Here is a 20442-nt window from a genome sequence, read left to right on the forward strand (position 1 = left end):
TAACGTTTCAATCCGGTTACTATACTTTGAAACTATTCGTAAAAATACTCCCTAATTTTCTTCAACCAACCCTTCATCATTCCCACGCTATGACTGGTTAGACGTTTGTCTATTTCAATACTTGCCATTTTATGCGAATTAAATGACATGTAAACTGCTTAACTCGATACATTTCAATGGGTTTTAAGTGTTCATGCAACTAGTTTTATTCAAAATTAGCTTTGATTAAATAGATACTTTGTATAGAAGACATTGTATAGGACCGGTCAGTAACTACTACGCGAAATGTTTTGAGTTTGTATGCGTTGCTTTCAAAGTACTCAACGTAAACGTCATTACTCAAGGTCGTTCCTGTCTTGAAAACTCTTTCCACTCCACTGCATCTTCAGCTTGCCTGTCTTGTGCATTAGGGATGTTGAGACCCATAATTGTCTTCATTTCGTCTGACCAACGGGTAGCATACCGTACCCACTTTTTGAGACTGTTTGGTTCTCTTCTGGCAACTTGTTGAGACTGTTTGGTTCTCTTCTGGCAACTTGTCGAGACTATTTGGTTCTCTTCTGGCAACTTGTCGAGACTATTTGGTCCTCTTCTGGCAATATGGCCAAAGTAGCTAAGCACCTGTTTGTAAATGATAGTCTTGTGGTGATTTTTAATTGGTTGAGAATGGACCTTTTAAGTGTATGGTATTCGCAACATTCATTCAAACAAACACTAATAATTAACAATTGAAACAATACTATTTACAAGAGATACACATATATTTATTTTTTAGTAAATAACTTCACACTAATGCATTGAGATCTAAAGCGTTACATTTTTAATCCTATGATCGCAATAACTATTTACCGGGAAGCGAACTCATCCAGGCTAGGAAGGCAGTTGCAATAGCTGAATATGCCTTAGGTATTGTATAAATAATGATCGTTTAGGGTCTGTTTGACAATGTCCGGATGAGTTCCAAATAAGCTATTTATTACTTATTGGTAGGATAAACAGTATTTTTGCGTTTCACGACTGTCAGATAGCGCTATTCGTCATGAAATGCAAAGTATCTTATTCGGAACTTTTATCTTTCGAATCATTTTTGTGTTGCATAGCTATTTGGTACTTTATCCATACATTATGAAACAGGCCCTTAGTCTATTAAAATAATCTTTAATATATCCCAATAGGCAATTCGTAAATACATAGGAAAGAGAGCGAAAGTTAAATTTGCATATAACAATGCACCTGTGAGTGGGCGCTATGTCCTACCTCAAACAGTTGCACTGGGTAAATTAACTTTTTTATTATGATAAGCTGCCAAGGTCGCCCTTTTGTACTATTGATCGGCCTTGATCTTCATACTTTTTGTATTTTCATATTGAATAGCGGCCGTTACTATTGATTGAAATTCTATACAAAATTTAATTCAAAGCAAAGGTGCATTTATGCAGATTGTATATTACATATTTATTAGCACTTCCTTGCAGTAATACAAGAATATAGTACAATTTAAATAATTCTATAAAAAGGATCTGGTGGCTTTATTTCTTCTGAACACTTTCAGGCACTATAAGAAAATAATTATAAGATGTGCAATGTGGAATACTAAATAACATAAACAATGACTTAATTAGTAATGGAACAAAACAATTAAAACATATATAGACAGTGGGTCTACGGTAGTGATTTATAGGAAGATAGAGAAGAAACGATGATGACAGATCTAAAAGATGTTACCTCATGACTTATATATGTATAATATGTATAAGTGAGGTTATACATTAACACATTTACATTACATTATATGACTTATACATTAATTGTAACTCAATTTACCCTTGTATTTGGCTTTTACATTGTTGTTTATACCTGCATATTATAAATATTTTGTTAGTTGTTAGTGTTACATGTTTGTTTGTGTTTTTGTTAATTATTTATGCACTTTCAGTATCCTCTATAGGTGATTCTTTTTTATTGCTCCATATTTGGGTTGCGTGGAAAAAATCGCTTGTAATCGCTGTATAAGGCCGTCCGTGGCCTAATAACTTATGTACTCTGGTTTTTTATATGTCTTTTATCCTACGCGCATAACTTACGCATACAGACGTTTATGGTTTGATCCACGTAGGGTTTACACTGCAACACTACTCTTAAAAATTTCCTATATGCAATAGCACAATAAAGTACATATTGCGTATACATAGTGTATTATTAATAGTCGTTGCCGACGTTTGCAACGATTCCCCGAATTTTATTACGTAAAACCATCCCTTAGGCTACAAAGGGACGATAAAATCTACAACCTTAACAAGCGATTAGCAAGTTAAACAGGCATTATCTTCAAATCTATTACCACGTGTTATGATACGAATCTACATAGTCCAATTCTCTGCGAATTTACGACCAAAAACAGCATTAAAATTTGCATAGTTCACAATAGGTGTCTGTTGGCAAGTGATCAATTGTGTGATTTTTTCAAGTGAATAGATAACTAGTTGTACGAGGTTATTAAATTACAATAATCTGATACGAAGGGTGCTTGTCCGTTAGTATTGAGAAAGTTGAAGAACGACTTAAAGCAGTTCCATATGATGACGTCCACTGCTAGACATAAGCCTCTCCGCTAAATTTCTAGTACAACTGGTTCACAGCACTTTGCATCAACTCCTTCGCTCCACCAGGTCATCTGTCCACCTATTTGGACTTTCCAACGCTTGGCCGACTGGTCCTAGGTATTCCAGGACTTTTTTAATGACGACGATGTTGACGATATACACACAAATACATACATGCGTATGTATGTTAGTAGATTTCACTATTTTTATGAATGAATACAGGTAGTCCTTGACAATGTAGGGGAAATTTGGAATGTGCCACAATTCCTATAAATTCAGTTTACATTTATACTCATTCACTTAACCCTGGCTCTGCGACCCCAAAAAGTTTCTTTGCCGACATCAGAAACTTCCAACGATCCCAATCCTATGCCATTTCCCTCCAATTACTATCAGTTGCAGCAGGTTTTGCTCTACTCTGTCAATACACCGGTAATGCCTTTTCTTGGCAGAGCTTTAAGTTTTTCAGAAAATTCCCACCTTCTCTGCTTTATTACCTAAGTTTAAACGTGATGGAAATCAATTTTTTAAATTTAATTGATGTATTTCTAATATTTTGAATCTAACCCGTTATAACGAACTAAGTCAGTGTAAATTTTGTCACGAACCTGAGCTTATTTTTTGGTTCATTCGCTATGATTGACCGTTACTTGCAACAATGATATTTAAAAGTTCACCTCTACTTTACTCACTGCGCAACATTATACTATTTATGTTGCGTAGTGTGTCACTACGTCATTTGTTTTTACAACAACGTGGATCATCTATATAGACAGGGATATACAAAGCACCTGTTGATGGTGAAATCAGGTTGGGTAGGTCTTGTCGTATATACTTGGACCAAATCCAGCAGGTACTAGATAAGGGACAAGTTAAAAGGGCCCATAACTGACGAGCATACACGAGGAATGTCATGAAGTGGATGAAACGAGACAGGTATGACAGGACCGTTGCAAGTGGAGATTGTCTACCAACCCCGTCGGGAAAAGGCGCAGTGAAGATAGCCTTCTGTTTTACCAACCACGACCAGTTTCTCCAAGTTCTCCTGTGTGCATCTGTGTGTCTCTTATGACAGTGTTCAGGTTTCCGCTCCAGGTGCTTCCTTGCCACCACGACCACGACGGAGACATATGAGATGGATTAACTCACAGCTTCTTCATTTACTTATTTATAGACGCACCAAAGCCTACATACATAAGAAGAAAAATTAATTAACACAAACTAAAATTGACTTGATCGTGGACGGTGTACAAACATAATGCTTATTAATAAATTGGCATACTTAGCAAAAATAGCAAAAGATCGTGCGATAATATAAATAAAATACATGAAATAGATTCAGATCAAATAAAAAAACGAATAGCGTAGTGGGTACATATCTACTTCGGCAAGTTACAACATTTAATGTTTAATTTGGTTTGGTGGATGTGATTTCACACTCGATCGGCTGTTAGATCGCGAATTATGTCGTAGCTTTCATTACGCAGTATTAGGTAATACTTATTGAAAATTCATACAATCGTATTACTCATGTAATATTGAGGACACAATTTTTCTATACGTTAAACATATGTTGTAGTAAAACGTATACTGTATGAGTGATGACAGATGTACTAAAGTTTAATACATCGGTTTGAACCTTTGATTAATTTGAAAAAGTGTTAACGTAAGAGCTTAGCATGTGACTTGTTGGTTCAATGTATATTTAATAACTATTCTGTCTTTGACATTTAACATACGACAACACAGAATCATCCCTTATGAAACGAAAGATAAGGATGGAGTGGTGTGGAAGTAGCAAGTCTTTGTTTCCAGTCCAGTCAAGATTTCACGACCTTCAGTGATGAAGAAAAACTGGCAGAAGAGTAAAAAGGTTTACTGAAGCAATACTCGCTCCCTAAACAACAGTGTTAACCGCTGAATCGATATAAGAACATATATACCGCCACTATATTTATATAATAAATTATTATGAAAATATTATTTTTTAATTTAACCCAAGATGCAATAATTAGCTACAAAGCATCTTGACTAGTGAGGGGTTTGTGTTCACAAGGGGGTGAACATTCCCACGACTCGCAGGAAGATTGCGGTGTTGCATTGCAATTTTTAAGCGCCTTCATTGCTAGATGTTTATTATATGCAATTAGAAGAAATCAAATAAGCCGTCGAATGCAGTCATCGTATTTTTAGTAGGTGCAGTTTCTAACTAAAATAACTTGTTTTGAGTTGAGTTTATATTGAATATATTTAATTAAATAAGTTAAGAATATAATTGTAGTTAATTCTTTTATACCTAATAACTAACCTTAAAATTAAATAATTAAAATATATTATTAAAAGGAGTCCCTTTAGGCAAGGTTCCGAAAAAAAGAAAAGAAAAGGTGATAACATAACATTTTAAAGTTAAGTAAGTTGTAAGTTGATCTTACATTTAATAAAACTGTTAAATAACAAAATCTTTATCCAGTAATTATTCGCACAAAACACCTATAATTACTAACCTTGGAGTACTTATAAATAGAGGTCTTATCTAATAAATATTATTAAAACGGATCCGGTTTAAATAATAATTGCAGTAAAGCGGAAAGGACGTCCTGTGTCTGTCATATACAAAAAATAACCTAAATTGCGTCTTATTACCGATTCATAAGAATCACATCGAAAATACTCTTGGATCTTTACAAATATCGGGTCAAAATCGCGATTTTATTTATAACATGTATTAGCAGCTGGGGCTTGTCAAGACGAAAAAAATCAAGAAAATTCTATGGGGATAGGGGGTCACCCTTCGTCTTGGCCACCCTAACGGGTTTCGTTGCTATAAATCTCACGTTCTCAAAGGATATTTTAAAATGCGTATAAAATATATTCAGGGCAGAAATAATTTGTTGTGCGATATTTGAACGAGTTTCGCGGTGCACGTGTTTTTGGCGATTGCAAAAATTGTTAATAGACATTAGCAATAATGTTATAAAAATTGTAGAAATGTATGACTTTTATATATGTTTTAAAACAATTGCAGATCTTGCATATATAATAGGTAATAATTTAAGTTTCAAATCTATCTTAAAAAAATTTACTAATGTACCTAGTGAATTAAGTACTCTGAGTCCTAAACCTAACATGTATCAAGACCTTGTTTAGTGACTAACAAAGGCTTATGAAATTATATAATTTTTTTTTAATAATTATAACACCACTAGATGTTTAGAAAAAAATACATTTAAGTTAGATTATGTTTTACCAAAAAAACTTATTATAATTAATTACTAAAATGAAATCTCTAACAAAAAACACGCGTATAGAAAAGACAGTGACTAAATTAAATAAAAATAAACAAAACATTCTACAGGGTCTGAATTATGGAAACCCACATAGAAGTAGACTCTTCAGATCATAAGTGTCAGATGGATGGCTCTGCTCAAACACTCCACCATCACCAAATGCCGATGACCTTGATGAGTTTCTGCAAACCCCCTAAAGAACAAAACCAGAGCTTAAACATCTACTACCTCTAACAAAAGGATTGAAGAAAAAAAAATTAATTAGTCCGTACCACACCTGAAGCTTACAATATACAAAAATCCAATTAATACGGTTTTATAAATTATTACAATCTTGAACTATAGCTACCCCGGTGACCCAGTGATTTTATCTTAATTATCCAACAATAGCTTAATACATCTTAATACGGCGACGTATTGTATAGTTTTCAACACAATACGTTTATACAATGTCAATGAACTTAGTGTTGCCCCACCTGTTCATTGTATTGATAATTAATTTGAAATTATTCGCCATTTTTGTGTGGTTTTGGTCAATGTAAAAATATATTATAGATCTTGATAATTTTGTTTATTTATAGAGTTTATTTTATTACTAAGCAATATATATATTATTGCTTAATAGATGTCGGCTTATGATAATGTCTTTATAGTACGTAGTAGTAGTTTCATTATAATAAATTGGTTTTATGTATGTCTTACTTTTGAATTAAATTGTGTTGACTCATATAATTTTCTATTAGAATTGATTTTTTTCTCAACGATTCTCCTTCTAATTTATTCAAATACTTTCTATATGTAATACATGATAAGCATGACCCTAAATTAGATTGTACTGTAAATACAAACAAATTCTTAATGTGTCTTTTTATTAAGAAATTACAACCCTCCAAGGAATCAATAGCCTATCAGATAAATCGGTTATTAAATACACATTAATCATTTTATTTGACAGCTATATTCTGTGCAAAATTATTATTGTTAGAATTTTGCATAACTATAGTTGTAATAAAACCTGTCCCCCAAAAGCACGTGCTATAATTTACATAATCTTTAATATGAGGTATCAATTTTGTTGATATTCAAATTTTTTCGTCTTTAAATTATCTATCAATAAAAGTAATTCTATGATAATGCAAATTTTATTTACATTTCTTGTAATAGAGTTCAACGCGTGTGCATTATTAAGATTTGTATGGTAAAGGAATTTAACCCATACAAAAAGGGCATAGAAATTGTTGTTCAATTACAGATAAACACAATACAACATTGATAAATACAGACTAAATTTTTAGATTTCCACAGACATATTTTATCGAAACACTTTTAAGTATGGAATATAAAATAAATACATAACCGCCAATCCGTCTAATTATGTATACCGTTTTAATGAAAGTAGTCTTTTGTCTTTGTGTGTGTGATCAGACTTTATTGTGTTAATTTCTGATGTAATAAATTAAGATTATGTATGCTTCGGACCATCTGATTATAGGAATGGCATTCTGTTAGAACTTTACTCTTGGGTTCTTGTTGCAGCTATAAAAAATAAATGAAGAAGTGGGTTTGTTACATCATCTAAACATCATACGTGGCGTAAGACAAGTTAAGATGTCTACCTAAAATATTATAGCTCTCTTTAAACTTGCGTCTGTTTCCTGAAGACGTTTGAAGAGTCCTTCACTTGTCTTTGGCTGTGATTCTGACATAGCTCTCTCGTTTCAACTTTCATGACATTCATCATGGTCGTCGGTTATCGGTGCTTTTGTAGGCATGTACGGCAAAGCCTACCAGACCTATTATATATTTAACTAAATAATAATTATTTCATATATGGTATAGCACTATGGTCGTTTAACAATTGCGCGCAGAGCGCAATGTCCAGTGACTAGTAATGCGACACTTTGGGGGAGATAGGGCTTTGACAGGGCCCTTAGTTCTACTAAATTTAAAGTACATTGCGTAATAGTACACAATTAAGTATGTATCTAGCAAGTGTTTTATTTCTGTGGTTCAATAGACATTTTTATATAGATTCTGATTTAATTTGGTGTGAACTAAGTTTACTATTTTCACTAAAAATGCAACTATTAAAGAACCAAATCCACACTTGCTTTCATATTATATGTTTCTACCTATATATTTAACAGCATTAAGTTGCGAGTTGTTAGAGATACGATTTTTTAGACAGGCGTAACTGAACCTCCCGTGACTTCCAGCACTACTATGTAGCCACTAATAAAACATACTTATGTTTGGACTAACAACATATTTTAACATCGGAAGAATTTATTTTCATTAATCCACAAATACAGTATTTACAATATTCGTCAGGTTCAAGTGCGCTAATTAATTATTAGCTAATTGAATTAGGTAGATAGTACTACACAACGAATAAGTATAGCAATACAGCGAGGAAATGATGCTAACATTAAAGCAGCTAGATGGACCAAAGTTTAAATTTACTGTTTATAATTTTTTTATTGCTATTACTATGTAGCTGAAGAATTTTATATTAAGTATAAACATCAAACATGTTTTTACCATGGGGCAAAGTAATTGTATCAATTAGCAAAACTGACCCTCAACCACCCAACCTACGTCCATTGTATATTTTCTTGATTATTAAAAGGAACGACACATAAGCTTAGATTAGCTTAGATTCCTCGGCCCCGGGGCGTTAGTCGCCATGTTGTTACTTACATAGGTGACGTAGATAGTCTAGTATATTTTTAAATATACTATACCCTACTAGCCCCGTGATCACCGTCGCGCTCAGCAGCGCGTGCAACCGCTGCGGAGCGGAAGGCGCGTCTCATCTCGCGCAGGATGCGGGCGCGTGCTGAGCTATCCGCGCTATCCGCTTACCGACTGACCTCAACCTGTTCTAGCCTATACTAGAATCTGGTTTAATTTCTAGAATAAGCACTTACTACTTTAGTCATGAGGCTGATGTTTTATAGAACGGGGCGTGCAGGAGGCACTTTCAATACCAAACGGCTCGCTTTGCTTTTAACAATTGGTACATTTTTTTCTGGAAGGAACATAAGACGAATTGGTTTGGAAATACTTCACTGGGTAGCTGGTTACACATAGTAATGATGCGGCCAAAACTTTGGCGCAGCGTTAAAGTTTTATAAGGTCCTTGACCTAGGCTTCATTTTTTTCTATCTGCGCATTTGTTTTCTTATATTTTTAAATGACAATTAATTCGGTTTCCGTGTGCAACGATTTATCTATTAAGATTAAATTGTACATACTTTTTATACTTAGCTGTCCAATTTTTGGCTATATGGTTTGCCACATTAGCCAAAAACTGTTACACCAGAAAATACATATTTTTTACATAAGCATTGACAAGTAATGTCAGGCACATCTGATCACCTACCATATAATATAATAATAACCATATATAATACGTCCCTTAAACAATATAAACAGGAGCAATTCATATGCATAAAAAGGATCATTATTTGTACATAGTTTCACTTATATGTCAAGCAAACATAAACAAATCAGAGAGGGTGTGACGTCAGCACATTGTTCAGACTGTCGCGCAAGTCGGAAGTGTCGGACAGACGGCCTAATGGACAAGCATCCGACGTCTGATGCGCGTTAAAATAATATTGAATAATAGTTTTGTTTACATTAAATAAATACTAAACATCAGTGGAAGAATATTTTGGCGTTAATAAAGTTTTAAGTTTAAAGTTTTAAGTCTAATCTAGCAATTTATTGCTTCTTTTATTTAAGACTGTTTTGATAAATATTTGTTTCAATATTAAATAAATAATAAAGTGAAAAGCTTTTTAAGCTTACATGCAAACGTTCATTTAGTTATTTTTTTTCCAATCTTGGCGTTGTCTTCAAAAAGCTCCAATAACTTTTATATCGTCCTCTTATATTCTACCTCTGTTTCGTTTCCCTCTTCGTTATAATTCTGTTTAATGTGTACTTCTTTTCTTGATCATATGACCCATCAATGTTTACTTTTGTGTTAAAGTGGATTAAAACTTGTGACAAGTCGTTCTGTCACTAGTCCTTTACTAGTTCTTATATTGTTTCAATCTGTTTCTTTTCTCCATTTAGACATAGCCAGTTCTTTAATTAAAAATAATAATTAATTAGAACGTTATACTTTATATTATACCACAGAAAATATATCTTATATTGCCGTCATCTTTAGTTGGTTGCAATACAATAATATTTTATCTATTCATAGTTTGATTCAGTATAAATACACAATTCGTCATGTTAGGAAATATCAAAATGATAAAGCATGGGTAAGCACTGGTAGTCTATTTAATAGGTATTGTTAACTGTCTTAGACGGTCCATATACAATTTTATATATTTGAAAAATAAGCGTATACATATATTAATGACGCGCACCACCAGTATGCGGAACCAGCTGCTCATTAAAGTGTTTCCAAATCAATTTGACTTAATGTCCTTCAAGAAAAGAGCATACCAATTCTTATCAGGCCAGTAAGCACTTGGCAACCCGCCTGCCTCCTATTACATAAAAAAAAAACATACGTGTGCATTTGGTGTCATCGCTAATCTACTGTTAAGAAAATGGTTTGGTTTGTTGATACCATTAGAGTTATAAAAAAAACTATAGAAACTACTTTCTTAACTTGGTAGCAGTAAATTTCTGTATAATATTGTAGAATTCTTTACTAGATTGGTTTATTGCCAGTTCTTCTCTTCCGTTCTACGCCCTTAATTTGAGAACTGGCAGTAAATGTAAAATTAGAAGCATTTAATGTATATTTCATTTTTGACGTTCATAAGTGTACATTATGTTACCTACAAGAATAAATGATTTTTGAATTGTTGAATTAAAAAGTAATAAATATTAAAAAATCTATATAGTCATATAAAGAACAAATGATAATCCTATCTACATAACAATATATTGTCGTTTGTTTTAAACAATCGATTTTTTAACGACTAGTTAGTTAGATACATAACTGAATATTCTGTTTTTTTCTCACCTCTAAAATCTAAATTATAATTTACCATTATAAAATATACATACATAGATAGTACCGGTCTAGTGGTCGCGGATGCTGCGCGGGCGCGTCGCCGGAAACGGAAGTACGGGTGCGCTACCGCTCACCTGGAAATGACCAAATCACTAGGTTGGTGCATTACGACATGATATTTAAAAGTATGTTAAAATATATTTTTAATTCACATTATTACAAACATTGATGACAATGAAATTTAATCTTGTTACTAAAATCTATAATTAGTATCGTATAAGCTAAATTATTTATTATTTTACTGTATTTTAGTTGTTACTATGATATCATTATATAAAGGACTTAACAAGTAACGTCAGAAAAAAAAATCACATTTACTTCCATTCTATAATGTAGAGGACTATACCACAATAGGCCTGGCGAGGACTATATCACCAACACGTGAATGTCAAGGCTATTCAACTTCTTGACACCAGGGGCCTAAGGAGAAGATGGAAAAGGACAAAAGAAATCGAATAATTAGTGCACTTTAGTCTCAAGTCTCTTTTCTCAAACAAATAGTACAAAAACTTAGTATCTTCCCCTTAATAGAGACTGTAAGTAGGGTTAGTACTTTGAACAACACAACTAATTTAAGCTTAGTTAAATAAATTAAATCACAATTAGTCAAATGTATTAAATAATTTTTGTTTGTTTGTTCCCTTTTTTAAATCTTTTTATTGTTAAATATATCATGTATTCCATATTTGGCTATATTCTCAGTGTATTTGTATGTCATTATGTATAATTTATGTTAGCTGTAGGAGTACTAAATAAATAAATAACAGTATTGGCCTAGTGGCTTCAGCGACTCTCATAGCTGAGAACGCAGGTTCGATGAGGTACCGTTATTAGACACTTTGTTATGTAAAGTACCCTTTTTAGTAAATCAGGTTTGTTTTTAATTAGTTAGTTACTAGTCTTATGTTAGGCTAGAAGGTAATGGTAAAAGATGCCTTTGTGCAAAGACAACTTAAAATGTTCTAAAATAAAAATCGTAGAACGGACGAAAATAATTATGTCAATGAGGTTTTAATTTAATTTTCTCCTAAATATTGTTCCTCGTTGACACGGGAAGCAATCGGATGCGCAGGAGTCGTGAGTTTGGAAAGCGTTCGCGTGACATTAGAGGCCCGGCGTGACCCGTCGCCGTGACCTCCGTGTAATGCGACAAATCGCCGTGCGCCCGCGCACTGCTAAGGTACAGACCGGTGCGATACTCTTACGATATTTAGATGTTACGATATGTTTGTTTATTACTTATATCGTATATAATTAAAACAATAAATATTAAATCTTATTCAGTTATAAATTAATTTATGAAATCTTTAGCAACTTTTTCTGAGATTCATAAATTGGAAAAATAAAGCTTTTTTACTTTACCGTTTACACAATCGTAATATACATATAACATTACATTCATAAGAAATATATTATATTACTAATACGTAATTAGTACAATTGAATTGTCAATTGATATCTTGTGGTGTTGTTTTATATTTGAAAGAACTATCTTATAGTTTGGCCTTTGGCCTACTCATCTAAGACAACTCTTAGTGTTATATAATGCAAAATAAACAGCAGAACTTTTACGTTTACATGTTTTTTTTTCTCAGTAATATAAAATTGTTTTAGGCTACACAATGGTTTTGGATGTTCTTTATATTTTTTTTATAGAACAGTATTTTTCATGGTCAAGTGTTTAATATGATGACGATACGACGTTCGATCGCATCGGATTCGTATGATATAAATGTATCGAAAAGAAAGATGATGTGTGGCCGTTGCTCGCACGCTCCTAATCGCTCTGGGAATTAGACGTCGCCACACTTTTGCAATTACAATATTGTGACTATAAACATTTAAAGTCAATTTGAGAGATTAAAGGAATATGGAAAGTTCATACTTTCACGTTGTGTAATAATGATTCCAAGTAAAATGATTTTAGAATTTCATTCGAACATCCATACTATTTCTTGTTTCTCTTCATACTCCTTGACAACACGGGCCTAGTGAGAAGACTTAAAAAGACTTATCCATTTGAACTAGCGAATTAGTATTAGGTCACGTTACTATGAAATTCTAAACAGTGAGTGATAAGATAGACCACAGAAACAGTGTCTTCCCGTTTTAGAGACTGTAAGTAGGGTTATTAGACAGTTCCTTATGATAAAAATACTTTTTAGTAAATTAGGTTAGACTTCAATTAATTATTCGTCTAAAGGCTAAATAGTAATGTTCTATGATGTAAAGACACAGGTATACAAAAAAAACTATTCCCTGATAGTGTATTAATATGAAAAGTCAGTGGATACGCAATAATTATTGAATTATTTAAAATTAAGTCGTTCTGTAAAAAAAACTACATTTTTTTTCAATAAATCGATTTATATTATTTTGTAGTGTTCAACTAGTGGCTTCAGCTGGTGACTCCTATTCCTATGCAGCTGTGCATCAACTCTCCGTCTCTGGACGCTTTAACGATCGCTTATTCAGTAAAGGGAAACGTCAGGAAACTGGTCTGTTTTACGCCCAAAAAGTCTACGGGGTGTGTTGAAAAACACGCTGTACACTTGGCTATTACAGAATACAAAATGATCACAAATCATACAGAAATCTGAGGTTTAAAAAGATGTAAGCGCCGCCGGTTCTTTACACTATTATTTCATTAACTAATACAGGCTTAATTTACATACATAGACTATGTAAAAGTACATAGTAATTCAGGTTATAAAGCTTTTAGTACACTAAAACGTTTTGAAATGTAAAAGGGCACAAAAAGAACACACGCTTTGAGATTCCTTTTGGCCATTCAAATATTTTCAAACAAAAATTAATGTCATCTTTGCAAGCGTTTAATTCTATTTAAATGCTTTTTGTTACATTATGCCCGTAAAAGCCCTAAGATTCGCCTCTGCTAGAAAACTACTGAATCAAAATGAAAACAAACATTTGTCGGCGCCTGCTAATTGGTATTTCTAAACCGTTTTGCAACTTTTAATTTAAACCATTTTTCAAACGCTCTTTTGGTCAAAGCACCACATTATTTGTTTAGAAAAAACCTACATTATTCAATTTAAAAGGATTTTTACCTTTTCATTTTATTCATGAGGTTTAATTAAATAATGTTGCCAAAATGGCTTTTCATTCGGACTGGCCTATCTCAAGAGGCGGCCATCGAGAACTGTCAAAATTTCCATCAATCTAAACAGTTTTGGCGTATAAACGGCGAAACCATGAATAATAATACACAAAAAATCTAATATGTTGGATAATTAAGGGTAAGGGCTGCGTATGAAGTATTCTATTTTCAAGGTTTATTTTGGCCTAGCGCGGTTGAAATAAATGTTATACTTGTTTGGCTGTTTATGTCATGGAAGCGGGTTTGCGCAAGCATTCACAGATTTACTTGGGGTTGTATGGTACTGTTGTAAACAAAATACAAATTTTAATACTTTATGATCATGTCTATATGTTCGTGTTTTAAGAATCTTTGTGGTCATATGTTTAAGCTTTAAAGTACATGTTTTGTTTTGGTCAGATTTATTTATTAGAAAGTAAATACCACTTTATTTTATTATTGTATAACATTAAAATCTGTTAAATTTTTATTAACGCCACTTTACATATCCTATGATTGCTACATTTACATTTCCCTCATTAATAGAAACAAGTACTAAAAAAATGAATGCCGGTCTCTAGGTAAACAGTTTTAACTTTTAATTTAGTTTTAAAATCTTATGCATTTAAAGGTATGAAAAAAACTTTTTTTAGATGCCTGTAACAATCTGACAAGGAAGGCTTTAATACTGAATTTTTTAAATATTACGCAAGACAAGGTTTAAAATATTAAAAGAATAATGTTCCGATATAAACAAAATAATAACCAAATTTTAATTATATAAATCACTGCTGGTATATGTACTCGACTGTACTGATTCGAGAGGGGGAAAAGAACACCTGGCCGACGCAGCTGCGCGCCGCGGATCTCACGCGCAGCTTCCTCACTGCGCATGCGTGAACGCACACATGGGCATATATGTACTACATAACACCTTTATATGCATGGCTGTCCACGACGTAGGTATTTGGACAAATTGTCTTGGTATTTAAATTTAATTTTGTTAACAAGGACTTCAAACTTTTTCCGACGTATTGGCTGATTCATAGGTATATTATATGTAATTTGGTATTAAAGAAACAAATTAAATGATAGATTCTTAGTGTCCAATAGTATTTACATGTTAATGTAACATAGTAGTTTATAATCAAATTACGATGATTTAAAATCATTATAAGCAATTCATCTAACGAATTAAATAGTTTCTTTACGTTATTACTAAGAAATTGGTTCCTATATGTGTTATCTTCCAAAACCCGATTATAAGTAGTAGTAATTAAATGTAGTAATGAGGTTGCAATGTATTGCTTTCGTATCTTTAAAAAGCTGTTTCTATGTTTGACCGTTCACCTGAGGTCCAATGTCATTGTAATTCAATTGAATAAATTCACTTTCAATTCCTTCGGAGCAACAGGTATCAAAATTGCCACAAAACGGACGCATCTAACAGATCCATGAATGAATTTCTAAAAAACATTCCTTACAAGTTGTATTGTCAGTTCACAATACCAAGCGCCGTGTAACAAAGCAACGTACAAGTGTACAATTGACGCGGCTCTTTATAATTCAACCTTTTTATTAAGACCTTTGATGCTCAGTTCATTTACCCTTCGCTGGGGCATTTTTGTTGGTAGGAGCATAACCGCGGAGGTCACGTTAGAATGGATAGGTTTTAAAAGCGTGGTAATATCAATAGTCGCGAACATTTTGTCTGCCGTATCTTTTGTGAGACGATTAACGTAATTATGTGGTAAACATTCATAACAATCTGGCGCGTGATTGTATAACTACTGTTTGGATACTGAATAGATATTTGTACGAACAATTCATAACTGTAGGACCAAAACAAATTTTACTTTTATATTCATTAATGGTTTTATTTACCGCTTTACGTATATAATCAGTTAGGTTAAAGCGTATTGACAGTACTTAATACTGGCAATGTTAAAAAAAACTCTCTTTTGTTCTTCATACAAAAATTCTTACGCAAGATTTTACATATACCTACTTCCCCACGTCATCTGACGCCCTGGTTCGTATATTTTAAGCAAACATTACATACAGAAGTTCCCCTCCCAAACTTGACATATATCACACACCCCCGTCAGAGTTTAGTTACCAGTTTTTTGCTTTAGCCGTGAGAGTTGAAACGGAATGGCGGGGTTAGGTTACCGCCTGAAAGACTACACCAGCTGCACGTGTATTGAAACAAGATGGCGACGATACGAAAGTTACAAAAATTTACGCAATAACGACAATGGTTTCGTTTAAAAATGTTATTTAAAATCATAAATATTTTTAATATATTGTTATTTATACATTTTAAGAAACATAACAATGAATACAATAATATTCGCGGACAATTAATAGGTAAATAGGTAGTACTGAGTTTGAAAAAAAAAACAATGGTTCTAGTTCTTTAAATATGTTAAGAATTTGTGGAAGAAATTTGTTTAAAAAAATTGCCTGGATTTAATTACTAACATACGTTATTGAAAGTACACTATTATATTTAAAAAAAAAACAAATAAATATATCACATACCAAGAGTTTAATTTATAATTTTAAACTTTGTCAGTGTTATTATAACTTTTTGATATGAAATTTCTTATCTATGGTTTGAGATAGACTCCAAAAGGTTTGAATTCACTGATTAGAATTCCTATCTATCTTTGTTTTGACACAAACCCGTGCCATGATAGTAATTTAATATTTGGTTAAAAATAGATATGCTAGCCTCTAGTTATAAAACTAGAAAACAAATAATTTGAGGTAACGAAAGGGAGTTAGTCCCAAACAACAATTTAGTAAATAATCTTTGCTTTTATTTTAAAGTTTTCAGTTATAAGAAATGTCTTACATCCCAGATATCGATCAGGATAAGCCTAATCTGGCAATGACAAAGAAACGGAAACACCCGCTCAAGTTTAACCCATTGCAAGATTATAATGAGTGGTTTTACATTTTGAAGTATGTTTGGGTGTAACCGTAGGAAGTCCTCGATTATTTAGGATATCCGAAGTAATTGAAATCAGGTAGAATGGGGCACCGAAATGATTGCAGACGTGTTTTTTAATAAATATCATCGGATGAATGTCCTAGTTAAGTTCTGTTGGAGTCAGAATGTATAGGACGAAATAGTGCATTCTGTTTATTTTGAAAGACGGATCATCCGTCATTGAAAGAAAAATAAATTAAACATTTTTTTTTATATAGAACAGGGGGCAAACGGGCAGGAGGCTCACCTGAAATTAAGTGATACCGCCGCCATGGACAATCTCGATGCTAGAGGGCTCGCAAGTGCGTTGCCGGCCTTTAAAAAAATTTGTACGCTCTTTTCTTGAAGGACCCTAAGTTTTATATGGTTGTCTTTAATTTGGTTGTCAATTAAATGCAGCAATTCGTGATTTGTTTTCACGTATTCACACTTAAAGGAAATGTTATATAATAAAAATATTTTAGTTGTGACATATATTATATCGCTATACGAGAATTCAAAGTAAACATGAAAGCAGCTATCTTGGCTTATTCCGATTTTTTAGTATCAAAATTTATAAAAATGAATCGTTGTTCGATTATCTCGCTAAAAATCAAGAATCGCTAGAACGGTTTGTCTTTTAATCGTGAAAGTTCAGGAAAACTTTAAACGAAGGGAAACAAAAAGAAAAATACCAAAAACAAGACTAAAAATTTACTTGTTTGTCATATACTTATGGCTTAAGAAATATGTTTCATATCTATAGTATTAAATCCAATCTCTTAGATATGTTTAAACAATTATTATTAGACAACACGTTTTAGGACGAAATCATTGAATAAATATTAAACTACTACAATCATGAGTTTATCTTTAAAACAATATAGTTAGTTTAAAGCCTATAAATTTGTTATCATTTAAAAATACCTAAAGGAAAATTTACGTTCCAGAGCAGCAATATGCCGAGTCACTGACGCGGGCGCATAAACCTTTGAAGCGGCCGACGATCGACGTATTCCAATCGCCAACAAAACCATGAACACTAAACGTGGTACAATTATCAGGGAACAGCGGTTGTATGAAATTGAACGGCACTTGTTTAAATGTTATTTTATTATATATATTAAATTCCATTAAACATCTCCGTACTCCATCTATTAACAAGACTGGATTGCGAACGGAATGCTTTAGTTTAAAGTTCTATTTGTTGAAGAATATTTGAAGTTGGGTTTAGGGCCAAAATGTTTTTGGGATATATTGTCATTTAAAAATAATAATATTTATAACTTTTTAAATTACTTAATTAAAGGTTTTATTTATTATAGCAGTGTTGACCTTGTGGCTTCAGCGTTTGACTCTCATCCTAAGGGCTTAAATTCGGTCACCAATCGATCAATAGGCTTTTGTCCATGTGCGATTGTACACTGATGAAAAACACCGTGAGGAAATCAGCTTACTTCCAAAAAGTCGACGGCGTGTACCAAGTACGGATCCCTGATCTAGCAGGAACAATCACTGGTTTTATTGATTTATTTTTAATTATTACTTTGTATAACTTATAAGTTATAAATAATTGTAGTCTCGTTTGTTTCTCTATAAATAAATAATTTTTATATACGTAGATTAGATGCGCTTAGTTAAGTAAATAGTTTCGATGACCCCAAAGCTGGTAATTTCCTCGCTCAACGAATAAGTATCGCAATATAGCGAGGCAACGCTAGTAATAAAAGTACATCGGGACCGAAGTCTTTAAAGTTGTCTTATATTTATACATTTTATTTTTATTACTGTTTAGGTTAAGAATATTGTAAATACTGTATATTTGTGTTGGGAATAAAATTTATTACGTCCCTAGAAAAATAGGTATACATTATAAAATATACTACATATTATATTTCCATCCGTCCTGTGTCGTTAAAAAGCAAACTATACCTCCAAATTATTACGTAACACGACATTTAAATTGCTATTTACAAAATTATAATAAACAGATAATCAGTAAAGTTTGAATTATAAATGCAGCCGCTTATAAATTGTGCCTTTGACACTCGCAAGATGATGGTGTGAATTGTGAGGGATGAGTAAGCTCCTCTGATAAACAACTGCAGCCCAGTAATTGGTTGGTATCTTGTCATATGTTTCGACTTGTCAAATTGACAGGGGGTTGAAATTATTCGAGTTCTGTATTGATATGAAATATTCTAACAAATATATAAAGATAATTTTTGAAATGAAATATAATGGGAACATTCTGTTGATATTTTTTTCATAGGCGATTAGCCGAGCAAAGATATTGAAATATAAAATCCATATCCTTCTCAGTATGCGCATGTATTATTGAAAAATAATTTACAGTGCCTGAGATCGGACTCAGTTTAAAATGAGACTGTTGGTACTAAGCTAGGTTCTTAGTTACACCCGCATTGAATAAGTAAAAAACGGTATCATAACAGTCATGTTTCAAACCCAGGATCTTCACTTTGAGTTGCACTGCTGTTTCTATATTTACATAGCTGCACATATTTTTAATAAAACAGAATAGTAAACACATATATCTCAGGTAGGGCCTTGTTTAATCTGCAAAAAGTGGAATTAATCCTTTCCGGCGTTCAGTTTTCGGCAGACTTTGTGACGCCGCCGTGGTGAAATTGCTAATCGTTTCACATAACTAAACCGGGTGTCTAGGGTTGTCATTAAATAAAGTTTAAAATGTCTATATAAATACAATTTTACAAGAGAAATTTTCAACATTTATCCCATAGGGACTGAGGTATGAATACTTTTAGTTTAACTTTACCTTTTCTTAATTAGACCTTTAAAAAGAAAAGAGCGCACCAAATTATAAAAGATCGACGCAGTAACGAGCCCTTGGCATTGAGTGTCCACGAGTTATGTCACTTACTATCAGATGTATTCCATCTTAGGCTATATGTTTAGTATAATTATTTTTATATTGCTGTTGTATATAATTTATGTAAGGAATATGAACGACAGAAATTGGAAACTAGAACTATTTTTAAAACCCCAAACGTACCAACCCTATTACTAGTTTAAAATTATCAATTTATCTTTGGAGATCGCAAATTCGAAGAGGATTACCGCCATTGCTTATTACTTCTAGGAAGGTACATCAGGTAGACGATTGCAAAACCTTTGTTGAGACAAATTGCTAACAAGAAAAATGTACTCTACGATAATATTGTTAAGTTTATATTTTGTGATTGAAATCAATATTAGTGTAATGATTTCGGTGCGGTGATGAATGGACGAAATGTTTAATGAAATATAGATGATAATATTTTTGGAATATATGTTCCTACATATATTAATACATGGTAATAATTAGATATTGATCAAAAAAATTAAAACAAAGTTTAAAAGTTTAGTCCATGGCAGTGTTATGTGTCATGGCCTTTAATGCTGGCAGC

The 20442-nt window shown here is 32.7% G+C and overlaps 1 long non-coding RNA gene across 1 annotated transcript in view; it reads right to left on the reverse strand.

The window, feature by feature from the left end:
• Positions 1-20442, reverse strand: part of LOC123689504 — a 257049-nt gene that overhangs the window by 29643 nt on the left and 206964 nt on the right. The window contains exon 3 of the long non-coding RNA XR_006750464.1: positions 10931-11011. This is a non-coding gene — a long non-coding RNA (uncharacterized LOC123689504). The remainder of the gene's footprint in view (positions 1-10930; positions 11012-20442) is intronic.

The sequence above is a fragment of the Pieris rapae genome, chromosome 10 (genome assembly GCF_905147795.1).
Source record: "Pieris rapae chromosome 10, ilPieRapa1.1, whole genome shotgun sequence".
NCBI classification, from domain to species: Eukaryota; Metazoa; Arthropoda; class Insecta; order Lepidoptera; family Pieridae; genus Pieris; species Pieris rapae.